The sequence below is a fragment of the Natator depressus genome, chromosome 4 (genome assembly GCF_965152275.1).
Source record: "Natator depressus isolate rNatDep1 chromosome 4, rNatDep2.hap1, whole genome shotgun sequence".
Classification (NCBI taxonomy): domain Eukaryota; kingdom Metazoa; phylum Chordata; order Testudines; family Cheloniidae; genus Natator; species Natator depressus.
The window spans coordinates 806,210-817,744 of record NC_134237.1 but is presented as its reverse complement, the minus strand read 5'-3'; the positions used below and the strand labels follow the sequence as shown (position 1 = coordinate 817,744).

Here is an 11,535-nt window from a genome sequence, read left to right as displayed (position 1 = left end):
CAACAGTGTGCCCTTGTTGCCAAGAAGACCAATAGCATATTGGGCTGTATAAGTAGGGGCATTGCCAGCAGATCGAGGGATGTGATCATTCCCCTCTATTCGACATTGATGAGGCCTCATCTGAAGTACTGTGTCCAGTTTTGGGCCCCACACTACAAGAAGGATGTGGAGAAATTGGAAAGAGTCCAGCGGAGGGCAACGAAAATGATTAGGGGACTGGAGCATATGACTTCTGAGGAGAGGCTGAGGGAACTGGGATTGTTTAGTCTGCAGAAGAGAAGAATGAGGGGGGATTTGATAGCTGCTTTCAACTAGCTGAAAGGGAGTACTTGTGGCACCTTAGAGACTAACCAATTTATTTGAGCATAAGCTTTCGTGAGCTACAGCTCACTTCATCGGATGCATACTGTGGAAAGTATCGAAGATCTTTTTATGCACACAAAGCATGAAAAAATGGGTATTTACCACTACAAAAGGTTTTCTCTCCCCCCACCCCACTCTCCTGCTGGTAATAGCTTATCTAAAGTGATCACTCTCCTTACAATGTGCATGATACTCAAGGTGGGCCATTTCCAGCACAAATCCAGGGTTTAGCAAGAACATCTGAGGGGCGGCGGGGGGGTGGAGGAAAAAACAAGGGGAAATAGGTTACCTTGTATAATGACTTAGCCACTCCCAGTCTCTATTCAAGCCGAAGTTAATTGTATCCAATTTGCAAATGAATTCCAATTCAGCAGTCTCTCGCTGGAGTCTGGATTTGAAGTTTTTTTGTTGTAATATCGCAACTTTCATGTCTGTAATCGCGTGACCAGAGAGACTGAAGTGTTCTCCGACTGGTTTATGAATGTTATAATTCTTGACATCTGATTTGTGTCCATTTATTCTTTTACGTAGAGACTGTCCAGTTTGACCAATGTACATGGCAGAGGGGCATTGCTGGCACATGATGGCATATATCAGATTGGTGGATGTGCAGGTGAACGAGCCTCTGATCGTGTGGCTGATGTTGTTAGGCCCTGTGATCGTGTCCCCTGAATAGATATGTGGGCACCGTTGGCAACTGGCTTTGTTGCAAGGATAGGTTCCTGGCTTAGTGGTTCTGTTGTGTGGTATGTGGTTGCTGGTTAGTATTTGCTTCAGGTTGGGGGGCTGTCTGTAGGCAAGGACTGGCCTGTCTCCCAAGATTTGTGAGAGTGTTGGGTCATCCTTCAGGATAGGTTGTAGATCCTTGATGATGCGTTGGAGGGGCTTTAGTTGGGGGCTGAAGGTGACGGCTAGTGGCGTTCTGTTATTTTCTTTGTTAGGCCTGTCCTGTAGTAGGTGACTTCTGGGAACTCTTCTGGCTCTATCAATCTGTTTCTTCACTTCCGCAGGTGGGTATTGTAGTTGTAAGAATGCTTGATAGAGATCTTGTAGGTGTTTGTCTCTGTCTGAGGGGTTGGAGCAAATGCGGTTGTATCGCAGAGCTTGGCTGTAGACGATGGATCGTGTGGTGTGGTCAGGGTGAAAGCTGGAGGCATGTAGGTAGGAATAGCGGTCAGTAGGTTTCCGGTATAGGGTGGTGTTGATGTGACCATCGTTTATTAGCACTGTAGTGTCCAGGAAGTGGATCTCTTGTGTGGACTGGACCAGGCTGAGGTTGATGGTGGGATGGAAATTGTTGAAATCATGGTGGAATTCCTCAAGGGCTTCTTTTCCATGGGTCCAGATGATGAAGATGTCATCAATATAGCGCAAGTAAAGTAGGGGCGTTAGGGGACGAGAGCTGAGGAAGCGTTGTTCTAAATCAGCCATAAAAATGTTGGCCTACTGTGGGGCCATGCGGGTACACATAGCAGTGCCGCTGATCTGAAGGTATACATTGTCCCCAAATGTAAAATAGTTATGGGTAAGGACAAAGTCACAAAGTTCAGCCACCAGGTTAGCCGTGACATTATCGGGGATAGTGTTCTTGATGGCTTGTAGTCCATCTTTGTGTGGAATGTTGGTGTAGAGGGCTTCTACATCCATAGTGGCCAGGATGGTGTTATCAGGAAGATCACCGATGGATTGTAGTTTCCTCAGGAAGTCAGTGGTGTCTCGAAGATAGCTGGGAGTACTGGTAGCGTAGGGCCTGAGGAGTGAGTCTACATAGCCGGACAATCCTGCTGTCAGGGTGCCACTTTAGATAAGCTGTTACGAGCAGGACAGTGGGGTGGGAGGAAGTTTTGTTTCATGGTCTCTGTGTGTATATAATGTCTTCTGCAGTTTCCACAATATGCTATGCATCCGATGAAGTGAGCTGTAGCTCACGAAAGCTCATGCTCAAATAAACTGGTTAGTCTCTAAGGTGCCACAAGTACTCCTTTTCTTTTTTCTTTTTGCGAATACAGACTAACACGGCTGTTACTCTGAAACCTACTGATTATTGTTATTGGGTTCTTAATGCCATCATTAAAATAGTAACGAACTAGGTAAGGACATGATCAGGAGTTACAGGGTTTTAAAATGATTACACTCAGCTCCAGGTGTCTTCACTAACAGCCCAGTGGAAAGACCTGAGATTCGCTCCACTTCACACCTGCCTGGGGCCTCTTTGGCAGCTGTGGGCCAGTGATGGCTGTGGGAAGGTGGCAGCTGCAAGGGACAAGCCATGGGGAGTCTTTCTCCTCCCCCTGCCCCTCTCTTCTTTCTTCTCCAAGTTTTTGCTCCCCTTCCTGATGTTTCCCCTTCTTGCTTCCCACCCATGTGCCTTTCCCCATGCCCCCGCCTGGTGGCTCGATCTAGGGCCTGGCCCACCCACACACTCAAAGCGCAGAGGAGGCTCCGGGTAGGAAGGTCGCCCAGTGGTTCAGTCACAGCCCTGGGGGCTCGGGGTGCTGGGTTTGGGTCTCTGCTCTGCCACAGACTCCCTGCTTAGCCTTGGGAAAGTCACTTCACCTCCGTGTACCCTAGATCCCGCCTGGGGCTAATACTGACCCCGCCTCCTCGGCACAGTCCAGTCACGGCTGTGTGACGAGGGGGAAACGGAGACACCAAGGTGGGCAGATTGGGGCTGAATTTCTCCACAGCCTGAGAGTGAGAGCCAGCCCCACACAGGGGGAACGCACGGGGGGGAACGGGAGAGGGGGCTCAGGCCAGCTCTGCACGGGGGGGCGTCGGGGCTTCAGCCCTGCAGCTTCTGCTGCTCGGGCAGCGGGGGGCTTCAGCGCCGCATCTCCTGCTGGGGTCGGGGCTCCCCCCCCCCGAAACTGCCCTGCCCCCACCCGCCCTGGGCGAGCTGGGCTCCCTTGGTCCCCTGATGGCTGGTCACCCTGGTGGGTGCTGAGCACCCCTCTTCTTCCCCCGGTGCTCCCGCCCCAGAGCACCCGGAGCCGGCTCCCCTCGCCCCCCAAACCCCTGCCCCAGGGACGGGGAGGGGGAGCCACCGGGGGCGGGGCCTCGGAGCGCCCCCAGCCCCCCCACTGGGGGTCAGACACCGGCTGCGGCCGGGGCAGGAAGGGGGGCGGGGCCGGCCACGGTCTGCCCGGGCTTCCGGCGTCAGACCTCCCTGCTCAAAGCGGAAGTTGCGGCCACAGGAAGTGAGGGCGGCTCTCAGGACGCCATGAGGAGAAGGTCAGAAGCCCCCAAGGGGGGGTGGAGGGTCACGTGGGCGGAGCGGGTCCCTCCCCCGTCCTCAGCCGCGTGTCGCCCGCGCCACAATCAGCCCGGCCCCGCCCCCGGCCCGAGTCTGCGCCCCGACCCCTCCCCCCCGCGCGCTCCCTCAGCCCCCCCCTCAGCCATTGCCCCGACACCCCTCCAGCCCCCCGCGGGCCCCCCCAGCCCCGCCCTCCATCCGGGGGATCCCTCAGACCCCGCTCCCCAAACTCCCCCCAGGTCACCCCAATCCTTTTCCTCATCCCTCGGCCCCCAGCGTCCCCCGAAATGTGCTGCCGCCCCCAGCTCCTCCCCCGTCCTCAGCACCCCGCCCCACGGACTCCCCCCCCTTTCCCCACTGCTGGCCCCCCTTTCCCGTCCCCCCTCCCCCCATCCACCCCCAGCGTGCCAGGTTCCTCATCGCCCGTCTCGGCTACCCCCCAACCTGCCGGGTTCCCCTTTCCAGCCACCGTGGGGCCCTCAAACACGCCCCCACCTGCCCCTCTGGGGTCTCTAAATCCCCTATTCCCACAGTGCACCTTGGTAACCCTTCCCTCCTCTACCTCGAATCCCCCATTCCCTTCCCTTGGGTCCCCCCGGACACCTCAACCCCACAGTCCGCCCCCCACAGATATCCTGGTCACTCATTCACACGCTGAGCTAGTCCTTCAGGGGCCCCCACAGCCCCCCAAACTTCTCCATCCATGAGCCCCGTGGCTGGGAAGGGGGGCAAGCTCCCAGTGTGGCTGGGCTGGGTGTGGGTGTGAATCTTTTCCTGTCTGGTGTGTGCTGGGCTCACAAAGACTCTTTGCTCCCTCAGGGTGGGGTGTGGTTTTTGGCCGAAGGTGACACCGTTTGGGAGCCCTGTGGATGCAACGGGGTGTCTGCAATGGGGCGTGTGTGATCCCACGGTGCCCCTTCCCCTCTGCCTGCAGAGCTGAGGACAGACGGGTCTGAGGAGCAGAGCAGGAGCTCTGGGAAGGAGAAGAGCGATATGAAGATGGCGTCTAAGATGAGGCCAGGTGACTTCTGTGGAGGGAGACATGCTGGACAATGCCAAGGGTTGGGGAGACAACCAGGTGTGAGCCCAGGGCGCAAAGAGAGCTGGGGGAGGGTGTCTGTGTCTGTAACGCTTCCCTGTCCTCTCTCACAGATGGAGTCCAAGAGGGATAGGAAGGAGAGGACGAGCGCCCCAGTACTCAAGAATAATAAGGTGCATCCTAGCTGGGCCAAGGGCTCTGCGGGGTTAAGACCAGTGGAAGGGACAAGAGTCTTCTGTGCAGAGTGACGATTTTGGGTGCAGGTGCACTGGGGTGCTTCTAATTGTAGCTCCCAGAACATCATGGGAAGGGGGTTCAGGGTAGAGCCCTGGGGTGTGGGAGATGCAAGAAGCAGAGCCTCGCCATCATGGCAGAGTGTGACGATAACTTTTGTTTTTCCTTCTTGCCTTGTGTTTGGCACCAAGGGAAAAGAAGTGTGTAAGTGTGTGTGTGTATGTTGGAGGGTGAGGGGGGCGGGGACAGAGTCCGCCTTGGTGGAGAGATGGAAAGCGAGCTAGAGTGCAAGCACTGTTAATGCCAGGCAAGACCTGTTCAGCTGGGAGTGGAGCAGCTGTCTCTGTCTGTGAGAGGAGTGCTTGGTTTGGGGACTGCTCATCTCTCTTGGTGGGAGTGGTGTGTCCAAGCCCAGCAGGAGGTTGGATCCAGGAGGGTGACTCGAGGTGCTGAGTGACTTTAATTTCTCCTATTCCCCCTCTCTCTCTGTCTTGTCTTCTATGTTGGACAACGCACCTTCTCTCTCTCTTTGTCGTGCCTCCTACCGCAGGCCATGGGCAGGAGAAGTGCGCATTGATCCCCACAGGCTTGGTCTCGAGAGCCTGCACCATCTAGCAGGAGGGAAGAGAATCATAGCGGGTCCTGGAGGCGACAGTGGGGGAGGTGGGGTGACTGGCCACGCAGCCCATTGGCTCTGTCTCTTTTCATCGCATGGGGCTGCTCCAGAGCATGTGGGAGACGGAGGGAGGCCAAGCTCTCGCGCACCGGTAGAGCTATGGGCAGGGCTGCCTCGCTCATCGGTTATTTCCTGCGCTTGCAGATGAGTCGCCCAGGAGCCCCAGGCAGAGGAGAAGCTGGAAGAAGTGGAGCTGAGCAGGCTGGACATCCCGGTAAGCAGAGATGAACAGTCCTGAGCTTTCTGCCTTTCCCAGCACTGAGTGTGAGTCAGCGGTGAGGGCACTCTCTTCCTCAGCTCTTCCCAGGTTAGTTTTCTTCAGAGGCCGTGAGCTGCGCGTGGTATTAAGGGCAGGGGAAGAGACAATCGTCTCCTGTGCAGAGTGACTCCTTTGGGTGCAGGTGCAGAGGGGGGATTTCTAATTGTATCTGTGATGGCATAATGGGAGGAGGGTTGAAGCCAGAGCCCTGGGATGCGGGAGGAGCGAGAAGAGGAGCCTCGCCACCACTGCTTTTCCTTTCCCTCTTGTGTTGTGTTTAATACCAAGGGGAAAGAAGTCATGAGGACGGAGTCCAGCCCCGAGGTGAGATGGAAAGTGAGCGAGAGCAGTGAGAGCGTGAATCCTGTTGATGCCAGGCAAGACCTGTCCAGCTGGGAGCGAAGCAGCTGTCGCTGTCAGTGAGGTAAGTGTCTGGTTTGGGGAGGGCTCTGGTCACAGCCCCCCTGGCTCCAAGCAGGGACTTCCCGTTAGCTGGTGTGGGTTTCCTGCCTAGCTGTGGCTTCAAGGGAGATGATGTTGCCATTTGCGGGGGCTGATCATCTCTCTGGCCAGGAGTGGGGTGTGCTCCCCAGGAGAAGGTTGGATCCCTGAGGGTGACTCCCTGTTCTGAGTTTCTTTCCTTCCTCCTAGGTTTCTCTCTCTCTCTCTCTCTCTGTCTTCTCTACTGTGTTGGCCAACTCACACTCAAACTCTCTCTCTCCTTTCAGGAACACCTATCATGTTCAGTTGCCTACATCCTCTTCCTCTGCTCCCCCCTCCCAGTCTCCTCTGGGCTCGGCTGGGTCTATCTGCCTGTGGCCATGGTCTCTGCCCTACTGGGAAGGACGCGTACTGCCTGCCAGGCTACGGGGGTTGCTCCTCCCACTCCCTATCTTCTTAGAGAGTCTGGGGAGACTTCATTGGTGTAACTGGGTCACAGCGTGAGTGGCCAGTCATGCCTTTTGGGCTGTGGGGTCTGAGACGGAGAGGGGTGGCTCGCTCTCTTTGGGCGACTTTGGGCACAGGAGAAGTGGGGCTGGGATTAGAGATGCCAAGAACCCCCCTAATCACTCTCTAGTTCCATTACTACATCACCCAAAAGCCTCGCTCAGGGTCCACGCCCAGTGCTGGGTTTCTGATTAACCTTTGGTGGGCCCGGTGCCAACATATTTGTGGGCGCCCCATGGGGCAATGGAGCATGGCACGGGGGGGGGTCTGTCCTCAGAGCGAGGGGTCAGTCAGGGGCAATATGGCATGGCAGGGGCAGCCCCGCTCCACCCAGAACGAGAGCACTATTTACGAACCAGCAGTTGCCAGATGCACAATGGCCCACCCAGCCCTGTGCTGCCAGCGTACCCCTTCCCCTTGGGGGTGGGCCCATGCTGTGCCACACAGCCCCCCTGCCCAACACTTGAACATCCCCCCTCCAATTCCCTATGGCCAAAGCCCCCCCAGACCCGCTGTGCCCAGCGCGCCCCCCCCAGACCCTGCCAAATATGCACAGTGCCCAGCACAACACCACAACTGTCCAGCACCCCCAACAGAACCCCACTCCCTAGTGCCCCAACACACACGTTCCCTGCCCCCTCACAGCCCAGCATCCCCCGGCTCCAGGCCCTCTAGTGACCCACTCCCCCAAGCCCTGCCTCCTGGCCCCACTCACTGGCCCTGCTGGGAGGTGAGTGTGTCAGCCGGGCTGAACCGCCAGAGCTGGACCTGGGGTGGGGAATCGCTCTGGCCCCTCGGAAGTGGTGCAATCAGCCAGTCCAGGGCCTGCCCCTGCCGGGCTCCATCAGGACCCATTGCCTGGAGGGGCCCAGCCAAGCCCCTCCCCCCGCACTGCCCTCCCCCAACCAGCCGAGACTGGCCAGGCTTCTGCATCAGTCCCAGGCAGCTCAGCTCTGGGGAGACAGGTGGGGCCCGACAGGCCTGCAGCTGGAGGTGCACTGGGGTCCTGCCAGGGGACAGAAAGAAGCTGGCAGGGGGGCCACGGGGTGGAGAGGAGCCCTTGGCCGTCCACGGACCAGGCTGAGAGGAGTAAATGGTGGGCGGGGGTGGGGACCAGTGGGGTCTCGGGGTGCAGTGCATGAGGAGCAGGCCAGGGCCCCTTCTGAGCATGGGCCCGGCTCCATGGAGCCACTGGTGGTCTTGTTAACCTGGCACTGCCCATGTTTCGAAGGCGCCGCGGCCCAGCCCCTTCCACTTGCCATGTGCCCTCAGGTCCCCCTGCCCGCTGGCTCGTCTCCCCTCCCCCCGTCCACTGCTCGCTCCTCTCAGCTGGCCAGGCGCGGGGCTCCTCTCCCCCCGCACACCCCCCGCCACTGCTGGCTCCTCTCCGCCACGGGTGGTGGAAGCTCTACGGCGAAGGCTCTTTTATCGGGCACTAGCTCTCTTAGCTCAGGGCATGGGGCTCCCACTGGTGTCTCTAGACTTCATCCTCTGCCCTGTCTCTCCGAACTCCCCAAGTCTTGTGGAAACGAGCCTGCTCCTCTCGCAGGTGGCTGACAAAGGAGGCTCCGGCCCGGTGAGGCTCTGGCATTGTGCAGAGCACGGTGCAGCAGGGAGTTATCACTAGGGCCGTAGTTCTTCCTTCCCAGAAACAGGACGTACGTGTGGAAAATGGGGCAGCTCCCCCAGCCCCCCCAGGGCAGCGCAAGGTCAGTGTTTGTCAACAGGGAGCAGCAGGAACTCCTACCCCTGCATGGACTGGGATGGATACCTGGCTGTCCTGGGCCCCTAGAGGTGTGAGAGCAAAGGGAAGGTTTGTTTGTGGATTTTCCCCTTCGGGGAACCGAAGGAGCTTTTTCTCTGAGAGCTGCATGGGAGGAAGTGAAGGCTCAACCCTGGGCTGGAGGCTGGCAGCGATATTCTGTTCAGGGCTGGTGGGGGGAAGCTCCCCGCAGTGAGGCTTAGAGGCTCTCTGCTAAAATCTGGCCTGGAAGGATATTTGTTCAGTGCTGGTTGATTGGCTGTAGGAGCTGTGTCTGGGGAGTTCCCACAGAACTGCCCGGGGGAATTCCCTCAGGAATATGGGGTGCTGGGCAGTTGTAGGGGGGCTGTGAGAGGGGCACTGGGCAGTGGGGGGTTCTGGGCATAGGGATCTGTGGGCCAGATCTCTGGGTGAGGGGGCACTGGGCATGGGAGTTCCTGGGCATAAGGGGGTGGGCGTAGTGGGAAGGGGAGGTGGTATGGCAGAGCACGCTGGCAGCGGACGGCTGGATGGGCCAGTATGTGTCTGGCAGCTGTGGGTTTACAAACAGTGCCCTCGTATAGGGCTGCGCAGACCGGAGCTGTGCCCATCGTCCCCGACCCCCACCCCCCGCCAACCCCTCACTCTGGGGATCAGCCCCCCCTCATGCCATGCCCCATTCCCCCATGGGGGCCCACAAAAGGTTAATCCGGCCCTGTCCACACCTCCTTGTGCTGGGCACTGCACGGACACCCAGTGGGCCGGCAGGATGCATGAGGAGATTGCCTCACACACTCATCTGATAGATGAAGGGCTGTTTGTGGCATACAGTGGGGCTGGAAGAGGGTTGAGGTTTTGCTAGACAGCGAGACAGATGGAGAGCTGCAGGGGCGGGTGGTGACGTCACGGGCCAGAGGCGTGATGGGTTCAGCTCATGGCCGCTGGCCCTGTCATCTCCTGCCCCCATCTGCCCTGGACTCTGCCCCGTCTCTTGCAGGCAGCACTCAGCAGAGTCAGGCCCTGTAGCGGTACACTGGTGCCTCCATCCCGTGCGTACACCTGTGCACAGGGTGCTGCTGGAGAGCTCAGGCCTGGACAAGCCAGCAGGCTCACGGCTGCTGTACTAGCTCCTCCAAAGACTGCCCCAGATCTCCCCCTCCTTGGGCAGCAAGACCCTGGCCGGGGGGGCTCCTTGTCCCTCCTCGCACCCAAAGCAGCCTGCTCGGCAGAGAGACTGAGGTCACCTGCCTCCACCCGGCCTCTTACTGGAGCTGCTCCAGCCCCGAATTGCTGGTATCCCAGCCTGGCTGGAGTTGGTGTGATGTCCTCGTGGAGTCAGTTCTTTTCTCTGATAGATTATGATTTTCCCCTCTGCAGTTAGTTGGTCTTTCTCTGCCTCCCCAGAACCCTTCTCCAGAGTCTGTCATTGCTTCCCCTAAGAGCTGCTTCCCCTTTTGGGTCTCTGTTCTGGGGTCTCTGCTGTCATCGGGGACACTGCTCTGGCTATGGGCAGGTGCTCAGCAAGGTGAGGGTTGTAACTCAGAGCTTTCGCCATCAGAAATTTAATTAAAATTAACCTTTTCCTCATTTCTTAAAGTGCAGAATAACAGACAGGCACACGCCTGCTCACCGGGGGTATGTGTGGGTCGGTGTCAGGGTGCTGGGCCCCCTGGTGCCCAGGTGAGGCAGAGCATGGTGAATATCGCTCCTGTTGGGGCACTGACCCCTGCTGGCCAGGTGGGATAGTGCCCTATGTGTATCTCCCCCCCAGCACTGTGATAGTGACCCCTGCTGGCCAGGCATGGGAGTGCCCTGTAGGGGCCTTCTTGTTGGAGCACTGACTCCTGGTGGCCAGGTGCGGCAATGCCTGGCATGTATCCCCCCTCTCATTGCTGCAGCAACCTCTGGTGGTCACTGAGGGCAAGTGCCTATGTGACCCCACCACTACCATTGCGACGGTGAGCGCTGGTGGGTAGGTGAGGCAGGGTACTGTATGTATATCAGCCATTAGGGCAGTGTCCTCTGCGTGTCCCACTCTCATCAGCCAAATGGGGCAGTCCTCTGTGTGTATTTACTCCCCCGAACTCCTGCATTTGTCCAGTGACCACTGGTAGCCAGAAGAGTCAGTGCCCTAGGTGTGTTGTTCACCTCCCCCAAGGTGGCAGGGTGCCTGGGTGGCCGTGTTAGGCGGTACCCTGGGTATCCTCCAACCCCCTTGTCGCAGTGAGCATCACTCCCCCACTTGGGATGTGCACTGGTGGCCAAGTGGGACAGTTTCCTGTGTGTAGCCACCTACCCCCTCTGTGGCCAGGTATGGCAGGCACTAGTCCTTGGCATCCACATGGGGCAATACCCTCTGTATATCCCCCAATTGGGGCAGTGACCCCTGCTGGTCAGGAGGGGCAGCGCCCTGTGTGTGTCTGCCCCCTATTTGGGTTGTGACTGCTGGTGGCTAAGTGAGGCAGTGGCCTTTGATTTCCTCTGCTCTCCCTGCCCCCCCAAGGTAGTGCCCCCTGTTGGCCAGTTGGGGCACTACCTGATGTATGTATGTACTAATTGGAGCAGTGACCTCCCCGTGGTGGCCTCGTGTGGCAGTGCCCTATTGGTATCTCCCTCCCGCAACAGACACCCCATTGTGGTAGTGGCCACTTCAGGCAGTGGCCTGTTTATCATTCCTCCCCCCCCACCATCGCAGCAGTGACTCCTGGTGGCCAGGTGTGGCGGTGCCCTGCATGTGTCCCCCCAGCCATTGCTGCAGTGACCCCTGGTGCCCAGTTTGAGTAGTAGCCTGTGTGTACCTCATATCCTGGGGCAGTAACCTGTGGTGGCCAGCTAAGACAGTGCACAGTCTGACGTCATAGAATATCAGGGTTGGAAGGGACCTCAGGAGGTCATCTAGTCCAACCCCCTGCTCCAAGCAGGACCAATCCCCAATTTTTGCCCCAGATCCCTAAATGGCCCCCTCAAGGATTGAACTCACAACACTGGGTTTAGCAGGCCAATGCTCAAACCATTGAGCTAT

The 11,535-nt window shown here is 58.1% G+C and overlaps 1 long non-coding RNA gene across 12 annotated transcripts in view; it reads left to right on the top strand.

Moving 5' to 3' along the window:
• Positions 1–2,350: 2,350 nt before the first annotated feature.
• The window catches only part of LOC141986098 (uncharacterized), a 184,455-nt gene continuing 175,270 nt past the window's right edge, over positions 2,351–11,535 (top strand). For 2 of the 12 annotated variants that reach the window (XR_012639182.1, XR_012639184.1), the window contains exons 1-6: positions 2,491–3,019; positions 4,436–4,637; positions 4,769–4,828; positions 5,710–5,872; positions 6,113–6,248; positions 9,918–10,038. This is a non-coding gene — a long non-coding RNA (uncharacterized LOC141986098). Of the gene's footprint in view, positions 3,020–4,435; positions 4,695–4,768; positions 4,829–5,439; positions 5,553–5,709; positions 5,873–6,112; positions 6,249–6,552; positions 7,358–8,321; positions 8,755–9,917; positions 10,039–11,535 lie in introns of those variants that run through there. The other 10 variants (XR_012639178.1, XR_012639177.1, XR_012639181.1 and 7 more) reach the window with 8 other exon arrangements.